General features: G+C 46.9%; 1 long non-coding RNA gene across 3 annotated transcripts; it reads left to right on the forward strand.

The window, feature by feature from the left end:
- Window positions 1–4,012: 4,012 nt before the first annotated feature.
- Window positions 4,013–10,002, forward strand: LOC118007350. 3 transcript variants are annotated; one of them, XR_004678387.1, is made up of 5 exons: window positions 4,013–4,311; window positions 5,182–5,287; window positions 5,688–6,046; window positions 7,129–7,182; window positions 8,727–10,002. It is a non-coding gene; the product is annotated as an uncharacterized LOC118007350 (long non-coding RNA). The 3 variants fall into 3 exon arrangements; XR_004678389.1 differs by having other exon boundaries at window positions 5,688–5,777; window positions 7,131–7,182; XR_004678388.1 differs by lacking the exon at window positions 7,129–7,182.
- Window positions 10,003–10,704: the final 702 nt, after the last annotated feature.

Genomic DNA, 10,704 nt, shown 5'->3' on the forward strand with positions numbered 1-10,704 from the left:
GCGTGTGTGTGCCTGTGTGTGTATGTGAGTGTGTGTGCTTGTGCATGCGTGCATGGGTGTGTGTGCTGTGGGCATGTGTGCATGCTTGTGTGCGTGCACATGGGGGTGTGCTCTCTGTGCACGTGCATGAGTGTGTTGTGGGCATGTGAGTGCGTGTGCATGTGTGTATGTGCTGTGGGTGTGCATGCGTGTGTGCGTGTGTGTGTGGAGGGGTGCTGTGGGCACGTGTGAGTGTCGAAGGCAGGAGGAGCCCGGGGCAGGGAGGCAGGTCCCAGCCCTGGGAGTGTGCTGACTGATGCTCCCGGCGCAGAGGCCCTGCCGGAGGTGCTGTTGGTGCTGCTTCCTGGGGGCATCTTGCGCAGCCCTGCAGAGACCGGTGCGGCGGCCAGCCTGCAGGAGGGCTTTGCTGGACTCATCTGCTCTGGGCTGGCGCAGGCGCCCCTGCCGCGTCCTTAGGGGACAGATCCCATTAGCTCTGATGAACTCTCCAAGCCAATGTTGGAAAAATGATGCTTTCAGTATTTGGAATGAGGCTAGAACACATGCCCATCCTTCTTCCCCCATTGCGCTGTGGGGGAGGCGGGGTTGGGGGAGCGGGGACAGGAGGTGCAGGTGTGCTCTTGGGGAGCTGCCAGGTCAGATGGGCGCCAGAGGCTTTGCATGAACATTTGTTAGGCTGGAGAAAGTTCTTCACAGAAACAGCCAAACAGACACTTGAGTGTTAGTCACTTCATAGTAAAATCCAAAGGGGTGAGCAGAAATTACCAAGGTTTTTTCCCACTGGGGAAGAAGTTAATATTATTTAGGTGAAATGTGAAATAGCCTCATTTGGGCTCTTTTGTCAGGGGTCAGGGAGGCTGGATGCCAGTACATACTCCCAGGAGATTGGTTTCCTAGAGTCACGTTGACCTGATCCGATGGCTGTTTATTGAGAGAGAAATCTATTATTGTGCGTGTTGTAGACAACAACCAGAGAAGCAGTGAGGTTGGAGGGAGGAAGGATTTTGGGTACATGTGTGCTGATCCTTCCATGTGCCAGAGCCCACCTGCCTACTGACTCAGAGCCAGCCTCCTACCACCATGCCCAGCCCTGCAGAGTCTCCTTATTTCCATATCACAGATGCGGAAATGAAGATTCAGAGAGGGGAATGAACTTGCCTGAGGTCAGACGTGATGGAAAATTCAGGTTTGGGACAGATGTCCAGCTAGCTCCAAGTCTTATACTTTCCCCAGTGCATAACATTGCCTCATTGAAAACCAATATTTAGCGAGGCGTGTGTGTGCATTTCCCAGTGTTCCTCCCACACCCTCCCATGAATGCCTCCAGAAAATGGAAGAGCAAGATCTCATTCATTCTTCGAAATGATGCATTCCATACAGGTAGTTGAAGATTTACCTTTATAGAATCTAGTCATCAAACAAGAAGACGACCCTAATATCACTTTTTGGGAATGGTTTATATCCGCCCACACATCTGTGCCCTCATTCATTCATTCATTTTGTATTCCTTTACAGACATGCTAGTTATGTACAGTGAATGTATAAAATGAAGGAAGAAATGAGAAAGCAAAGTCATAAAGCAAAGGGATTAGTGCTATGGTGCTAAAATGTAGTATAGAGTTTTCTCGACAGAAACATTATTTTGCTGGGCTCCGATGTCTACTGTCACATACTTGTGCTTGCTGTGGTTTTAGATAATTGGTGGTCGCACCTCTTATTTGTCATTTTCCAGTTCATTCCTTTGCACGCCTTAGGACCTCTCTTTGCCCATCTTTGAAATGAGGTGGTTGACCTGACTCTGACCCGGACAGCACACTCTCAAGGCAAAGGATTTTTCAGTTTTATCGCTCTTCCGCAGTGCCCTGCATTAGGATGCTGCTGAGGGCAGATTACCAGTGGGTATTAAAAAAACACATGTACTAGGAATTACACAGATGTTTCTTGCACAGATTGATAAACCTATTTTAAGCTGACCCATACTGAAGTCAAACTGCAGACACTCAGCTACCATCTTTGTTCTTGATTCCATATAGTTTGGCCTACAATCATTTCACACTAGAAAGTGAGCCATACCAGGGACCAGTTATCCTTGTTAATACCATGTAGACAAGTTCTACGGCAGAGTTCTGCTCTAGCAATCCAAGTAAAATGACATAAGAGAACATTATTTTTAGCTAGCATGGATTGTGAGAAGATCTTCCCCAAAGGAGCAGAAAGTCTCTTTAAATTTTTGGGATACAATCATTCACTTGCTAGAACCCGTGGGTCAGATGTAGGTTGGGCCAGAATCCATTTTATTTCTTCTGTGCCTTGCTGTACATCACACACAGGTTTAAATCACAGAAGTCACATACAGATAAGAGTTTTAACATTTTGGCAAAGAGAATTGCTATTCTGGATGGAGTTGTGGAGAGGTTGTGTTTTCTTCTAATACAGAAGATTTATCATTTAATTTGAGTTACAGGGTGAGAAAGGCCAGAATTGCACAATAGAAGGGAATCCTTATTACAGAAGACATCATTTCAAGCACAGAAGTGTAAAGTACTACCTTCTTAGAAGTGAAGATACACCGAATAGTCGATATCATCTGCCAATGCCATTAGCTGCCCTTTTTTTTCAACAAAGAGAAAAACACCTGGTTTCAAAGAAGAGTAACACCCATAAACCAAAGCATTCATAACTTGTGAAATCATATCTAAAGGCTACACTTTACTAATTACCTAAAGTCAGAGATTCCAGATGAATTTATTAAGGCTTTTACTTTTCAATTGTGTATAAAGATTAAAAGAAAAACATACATTTTAAAGGAAGTTACTGGAGCATCTTTGCTTGACTTGGAAAGGCAATAGTCCAATAATACTTCTGTGACTCTTAGCCCCTCACCCAACTTCCAGCCTATTTATAAAAGAAGATAGAAAAATCTTAGTAGTGAAAATTTCTAGAAAGAAAACACAAAAGGGGATACATATGTCTCTTGGTGTTTGGAGGGCAGAGACTAAAGTGTCAGAAGCAAGCACTGGTTTCTAGACTAGAAACGTCTAGAAGAATAAAGCTAGCTGGCTCTGCCCTGATGGCAGGGCAGAGCAGAGCAGTTGGAAGGCTTGCATGAGAGCACACTGATTTTTCAGGATTTGGTAGACAAATTTATGAAGTATTTTCCTTGGACCAGAATGATTCCCCCAGAAATTAGCCAGACTTGGGACATTCTGAACATTCTCCACTCCAAAGATCTGTCCACCAGGGCAAATTGACTGGTTTACCCCAAACAGGCTCTAAGGAAGAGTTGGAGGGGGTCAGATGAAGAATGCGTTGCCTGTACGAGGTAAAGTTTATGTGGAATATCACTGAGCATCCCCAGAACCCACAGCTGTGCTCCCTGGGAGGAGCCAACATCGGGGGATCTGGCTCATAGAAGGAACCCATGACAGATGCAGTGGGAGAAGTCAGGGCTCTACTGTATGTACTTCTCCCATAATCCTGTATAACTGTATTATATGTATAATATATATAAGGGAATTCTCTCTCTCTCCTTGTTGTGTTCCTTCTGCTAACTTTACATCTGTTGAAAAAGTAGAAGTCATCTTACCTCTGAAATTTTGATACTTATGTCTTTTTATAATAAAAATAGTAAATATGTTTCTTAATTGGTTAATCTGACCCGAATTTATGAATTATAATGGTGAGAAAAAAACACACAAAACTTTCTTTATCTAGAGCCTACTGTGTGCCCGGCACATGGTATTTTCTCCTCTTTCCCTCATGTCAGTGCTTCGGGGAGGACCCTCATCCCTATTCACCTACGAGAAAGCTGAGATAACCAGAGAGATACAGGGGTTTTCCTATGATTACAAAGGGGAAGAGTGAAGCTGCCATTTCAGTGTTTCTTTTTTTGTAGTGTGATTTTTTTAAATAATGTTTTTTATTATGTTCTGTGTTTCTTACTTCAAAACTCCATGCTCTATACCATGTGTTGCAAATTATAAGCCAAAATGGACCCCTGGCCAATGTCTGGCACAAGGTGTCACTTACCATATATTTATCAAATGAATGAATAAATACGAGAATGAATGAATTTTTGTCAGGTGAGCTATGCTCTCTAATTGCTTATTGGAATAAATGATGTTACTGTTAGAGTGAATGATGAAATGTCATCAGCATCAGCTAAGAGAACCAAAGAAACAGAACACAATCTCACATCGGCGAGCTGGATGGGCGGAGATCTGAGACCCAGAGGAGGAAGGAAGTCGGAACGTCCCACCGAAGTAGAAACCATTTTCATCACTTCTTTTCTGATCTGTGCCCAGGTGTCAGGTAATTAATGGTCTCCAAGCAGCCATCCAGGTGCCCCCAGAGGCACACTATTTAAGGGGACCTCACATCAAATTCTTTTGTGGGAGGAAGAAAGAAATCTCCCTCGTTGGTTTTGTTTTTGATTCCCCCCCCCAACTCTCTTTTCTTTCTTGATTCAACATTATTTTGTGTAACCAAAGGCCGTGTGCTGGGCTCAGGCTGCTGAGATGGAAAAGTCAAGATCTCCACCCCAGAAGCTCACACAGACAGAGCAAAGAAATCCTAAGTGCATATTCCAGGCTTTTGCATATTGGCACTTCTCAAGGCAGAGCCCAGGGGGACACGCCGCCTTTGCCTTTGTGTTAGCGACACTCCCCCCCTGGCGTACTCTTTCTTTGTTTTTGGCTCCCAAGTAGATGCACGTCTGTGTGTGTGTTTTAAAGTGCAGTGAACTGCACAGTGAAGTTCTTTTTTCTCTGCTGATTTTGTAGGTGTAATATCAGCCCACACAGCCCACCTGCTCCAATCTCTGTTTCATCTTTAACAACTGGTGTTTTTAACAGTGGTGCTGACTCTGGATTAGTTACTGAAGCATGAAGCAACCAGATAGATAGAGAGATGTGAGTCACCGGGCCTGTCGAGGGGAGCTCAGAGCCAGCTGTCCAAGTGGCGGCTCCAGGCCCCCTGCCCCGGAGAAGAGAGAAGGCTGTGGACTCCGGTGTGGCTGCTAGTGGGAGACAAGTAAACGCAGGACGATGGTGGGACCAGGGGTGCTCGAGGAAGGGGTATTATGAGGGGAAAACCTCTGCGTGCAGGTGTGTGGTTAACGTTTCGTTTTTACTTTGTGCATGTTTTCACGGGAAATTTCACATTTTTTTTTTCCCCCACAAGAGAAGTGACCTGATGGGACAACGACGCATTCCCTGGCTTCTGTGGGACCCCCAAGGACACTGTGGGCAGCTCTGAGGCCCGAGGGGGGCTCTCGTGAGCCCGGCAGGTGGGAGCTGATTGATAGCTTAGTATTTTACCCAGATAAAATCTTGTGAGAATCCCCATGCGAGGGCCATGCTGTAGACTGCAGAGGCCCATGTAGACTGCCATGGCCACCACCTGCCCTGTGGGAGGGAGGAGCCGGTCCCGGTCAGCTGCCATGCCCCCCCGCCCCCCGCACGTCACAGAGCCCTCATCTCTTCCTCTCCGGATTCATGTCACAGGCTAGTAGACAGCCAAACGTGCTGTGCTAATATCGGTGTTGTTTAGAGAGATTGTGTCTCCTTCTCTCTGTGGACTTAACGGTAAATTCGCATTAACCCGGCCATTAAAACCCCGCATACTCACGTGACACCTTCTGCCATGGTAACCTGCACTATTCTAGAGAGTCCCCCTCTGTCATCCAGGGTCCTGGAGTGAAACCAGTGATGATGGAGAGCCAGTCCCCACAGAGGCAGGACGGACAATCATGGGAAGGACGCATGCACGTCGGTAATGTAAGCCGATCCTGACTGACGCCATCACCTCGTCAGCCTGGGCCCACCCCCCACGATAGCTTCGGAAATACCGGTCACTTGTGTTCTTGCCTCTCTTGCAACCAAGCGTGGGCACGCCATTCAGCCCAGTCACATCCAGTGGGGTTTCCTACCATGGTCTTCCCACAACAGTCTTCACTGCGGTCTGCTGGTGCTGCCTCCCGCTAACGGTTAGATGATTCTGCAAAGCTCAGTCATGTCGTCTGCAATCAAAGTTCCCTGTTCCCCAGGTTAGTTCAGGAATACATTTTAGGATGTTTTAGATATTTCAAATATTTAGAGCAGCAGTTGGTAAACTATGGTCACAGCGCCTTATCTTCGTAAATAAGGTTTCATGAGAATGCGGCTCGCCCATTCCTTCACTTAGTGACTATGGCCGATTTCATGTAGTTGTGACGGCCCACAAAGCCAAAAGTACTTACTACCTCCCCCTTCACAGAAAATACTTGCTAGAAGAATAGTTAAAATCTTCCAAATATGTTGACCTTCTTGGCCAGAATTTCAGGAAGCATTAAATCCAGAGGGTCCAAGGTTATGTCTCCAGAACAGCGGTTAAAATGAAGCTACTCTATATGCTAAGAAAAGTGCTGTCTCCAGGCCCTAGCAGCAGCTAGGTTACTTTGAATCTGGAAGGTCAGTACCTGCACCCTTCATCCCAAGGCCTGAGTTTCAGTGTGTCTGTAATCCCTTTCTAGCTGGGACCAGGATCACACTGACCTCTTGTGTGAGATGCAGAGCTTGAAAGCTCTGGACGATTCCTTTTGCCTGGGACCCTCTTTTCCTCCTTTTTGCCTGACTCCATCACACCCCAGGGAGGATCCCCTGAGTCCCAGATAAAGCGAGGTCTCCTGCTTACTCCTCATTCACATCCTTCATGTCCCCGTGGGTCACCCTGTGTCACTGGTAACTTCTCCCTTCCTGGCTTAGCTTCTGGCTCCACAAAACCAGAACCTGTCTGCCACCTGAGGACCTGGCTCAGGGCCTAATACAGAAAAGGTGCCAGCAAGTACTTTGGCACTGGTGAACATCAGCTAGAGTCCTAAAGGCTGGGGCTACAAAATGCAGCTCATTATGAAGTCTCAGGAATGCTAGTCCACAAAACTCAGGGACATGAGTATGTAATTTACTTAATTTCTCTATAACCAGACTCAAGCTTATGAGCAACGGCATTTATGGACTCCGTTGCTGCTTATAAGGGAACACTTAACTCATCAACCCAGAACCCCAGACCCCAGTGCAGAACTCAATTCCTTCCCCTTTGGAAACTATTCAAACTGTAGATCCTTGCTTTCTTCTTTTTTTTTCCTTTAAGAGGCTCTGGATGAGGGCTGATGACCAAGCTCATGGGCGGCCTGGCTGCACTTAGGTAATCTTACACACTAGCTTCTGTTTTTCTGTAGAGTTGGCTGGCTCCTCATTACACTGTCCCCAGTCTCACCCTTGAATATGCCATGATCCCTAGGTTGTGCAGCTTTCTTCTAGGGACCATTGCTTCTTGAGACTACAGGCCAGCTCTCAGGCACTACTAGGCAGAAGGTGGGTGTGAGTGGATGTCCTAAATGGCATGATTTGTGTGGGTTCTGAGAGGCTGCTGTCAATCACATTGTCTGACTCTGTTATTTACATGTCACGGTGGGTGAAGATGGGACTTTCTATGAGAAGAGAAGTCTCTTGGGGAACACCTTGGAAAGCTATCCAGTGCCCTTCCATTGTGGCATTTCCAAGTTATCTAGGGATTCCATTTGTCCTGCTCTTATGGCCCCTCCAGGCCTTGGACAGAGGGGGCAGGTTAGGGACGTGAGTGCTGTCAGAGACTCATGGCCTTTCAGCTGTGTATTCTCTGCTCTTCCTTGCTCCCACTGGGAGGTTGGCTGTTGAGCAACCTCTCCAGAGGTGGCACAGCTTCCTATCATACCAGCCTGCGCTGTTATAGAGAATAGCCCGGTGTGGACCTATGCCCATGTCCCCAGGTTGTGATTATACCCTAGAGGAAGAATTTTCTCTTTCAGGCACCTGGCTCTTAGTATAACGGGGTTAGACTTTTGCAGTTATGGTCTCTACAATGAGATCCAAGAGCCCGTTCTGGAATATTGATGTGCAATGACATTCCTGTTGTAATAATCCCAGTCCTCCCTGAGGCATAGTAGGTATTAATTTATAGGAAGAAGAGGGTCCAGACCCTGTCCTCTAAAATCCTACAGACTAGTGGAGGTAAGAGATCCATTAACAGATACCTCCAACATCAGGAGGAACCTCTAATGAAGAGATGTGTGCATTGCATCCTATGATTGAGGCAGAGAGGCCTCTACACCTGCCCTACCTCAAAGTCATATATGATTTTCTTCTACTCTATTTGGACACCCATATTTCCTTAGCATCCCTCAAGTGCAATACTTTCTCCCCAGTTTATTACTACTTTGGAAGACAGATACTTGTGAAGTGCTTCTGCTTGGCCAAGATTGGTGCTGAGTAAAATGGAAGGTGAACCTAACCTCAAAAAGGGGCCGCAAAAAAACAAGGGTGAAGACACAGCAGGAAGAAAGGGTCTCAACAGCTGAGGGTTCATTTCCAAGTGAACGGGACAAATACTCACCCATGGAACACCCAGGGATAGAGTAGCTAACTAAGAGAGGGAGTTCTCTGGACATCCCTGTGGAGGGAGACCTGTTGTTTCCAAACACTGACCTTATTCTGCCAAAACAGCACTGACCCACTCTTCACTGGGAGCTGGGGTCCCCAAGATGCATCCCTAGATTGAGCCAAGAGCTCGCTCCTGGCTTCTTTGTTACTGTTCACCTGAGCTGGATCCTTCTCCCCACAGCACCTACTGCTTGCTAACTGGTATCCATCCCACTGTGGGCTTCGAGGCTTTGGTGAGTTCGGTTTTGTTTTCCTGTCTTTTCCTCCCAGGCCATGAAAGGTCTCCTTCCTGAGCTCGATGCTGCTTGACCGCCTACCTGTGCTTGGCTCCTCCTGGCTCAGCTTTTGGACCCACAGCCATGAATCTGTCTCTAAACAGAATCAGTAGCTAAAACCCAGCCTCCCAGGTCTGTCTGTGCTTGAAGCCCAGGAAGGAATGTTCTGAAGCCAGGATGGTGTTGACGAGTGGGGTTTGGCCTGGAAGAAAGAACACCGACCTGCAGGTCATCAAGTTATTGGCACCTCCTCTGCTCTTCAGTTGCTTCGGAAGGGAAGTCTCAGCACGAGGCCACGCTGTCTACCTTCTCAGGGTGCCCTAGGCTCAGACACACGTATGTGGCACTGTCCCTCAGGGGCCCCGCAATGGAGTCGTCAACACAGACTGTGACTACTGAGAAGGGTGTTGAATCAAACACCTTCCTTCCCCCTACCTCGATGCAGAGTGGGAGATTGGAACATTCGCAGGGGTCCATTCTGCAGGTGGAAAAGCATAGGTGAAGGCGGATGAGACCACCTATCCAGGACAAAAAGCCATGCTGATTTCAAACCGGGCCTCATGTTATCACTTGAGAAACATTAAAAATGCTGCCTCTAGGGTCCCCACCCCATAGACCCTGATCTAATTGGTCTGGGGTGCTACTGGGGTACTGAGCATTTGAAAAGTTGCCCAGGTGATTCTCATGGGCAGTCAGAGCCGAGAACCCCTGGGTCAGGTAGTGGTCAACCGAGAAATTAAGCACAGGTGTCCCACCCCAAGGTCCAGCATGAGCAGTTACTTTTGAAGAAGAGGGACCTGGATTTTTTGCGTGTCACAGCGGCATGGAAAGCTGGGGCGAGTCATAAGGCCCTGTGCCCACCCCTCGGTAACTCTCAACATTTTGTCTATGGTTTTTAACCATGATTTTTTTAGCTCCCTCCACTGCTCAACCATCATTCTTTAACTGCCAACTCTGGGGAGTAATAATCCACAGTTTCAATAGCCTCTGGAGAAATTGCAGGGCTTTTGCCACAGGGCAGAAAACTCAGGAGTTTGTCAACAAAAGAAAAATAAAAAGCAAGCTTTCAGCTACCAAACAGAAAACTTTCACAGATTCCTAAGGTCATTCTGGCAGAACTTTTATTTCAATCCCCGACACCCTACGGTTGGTGTGAGAACAGAGTCCGTAATAAACACACACTAGCCAGACTGGTCAGCCGTCACTCGCGGGCCCACAGCTCCCCTCGCTTCGGCCCCACAGTCTGGCAGACGCCAACAGGACGCATAAACAAGCCCTTGAAGACGCCGCAGCCAGCCCTTTATGATCGGAGCTGCTGTTAACCCTTCCCAGCAGGACCTCAATGTGCTAGGAGAGGTAAAAAAAAATTTTTTTCAAAAACCCCAAAAAACAGTAATGGGTGACGATCAAGGTGTAGCTCATAAAGTCAGATAGAAGGTTTTTCTAGAAGGATTTAATCCTCTCAAAGGAGTAATACCGGGTGAGAGCTACAGGCTTCCTTTGCAATCAGATCTGCCTGTGATTTGTCAAACATCGTGGCAACTTGGCAACTTTTTAAGAATTTTTTGCAGTTTTTTCCACCTTCTCTGTTGGTTAGAAATACAAGTCTGTCTCCTGGGTGACATTAAGGTGTTTCTAAAACATCACGAGCTGCAATGACTTCATTTTATCACATCTTTTCTTTTTTTCTTTTGAAAGGCGCGTGTATACAGCAGATTCTGTCCGTATGAAATTTGCGTGAACGTATCTGGATTTAGTTGTGCCACGATGGCTACCACGCTCTTACCCCCACGTAGCTTAATTGTGATAATAATATCAGACTATTTCCTCACTGAGAGTTTACTGTGTCTTTCTTTATAATATGTTCCCCAGTTTCCCCCCACACATCAGGGTGAATTCCTTCCTCTTCTGTATTCTGAGGGCTGTTTGTTCTCATCCCGAGGAGAGCATTTCCTGTCTTGCATTCTTATGGT

This window comes from Mirounga leonina, unplaced genomic scaffold (assembly GCF_011800145.1).
Source record: "Mirounga leonina isolate KUSES-001 unplaced genomic scaffold, KU_Mleo_1.0 Mir_118, whole genome shotgun sequence".
NCBI lineage: Eukaryota > Metazoa > Chordata > Mammalia > Carnivora > Phocidae > Mirounga > Mirounga leonina.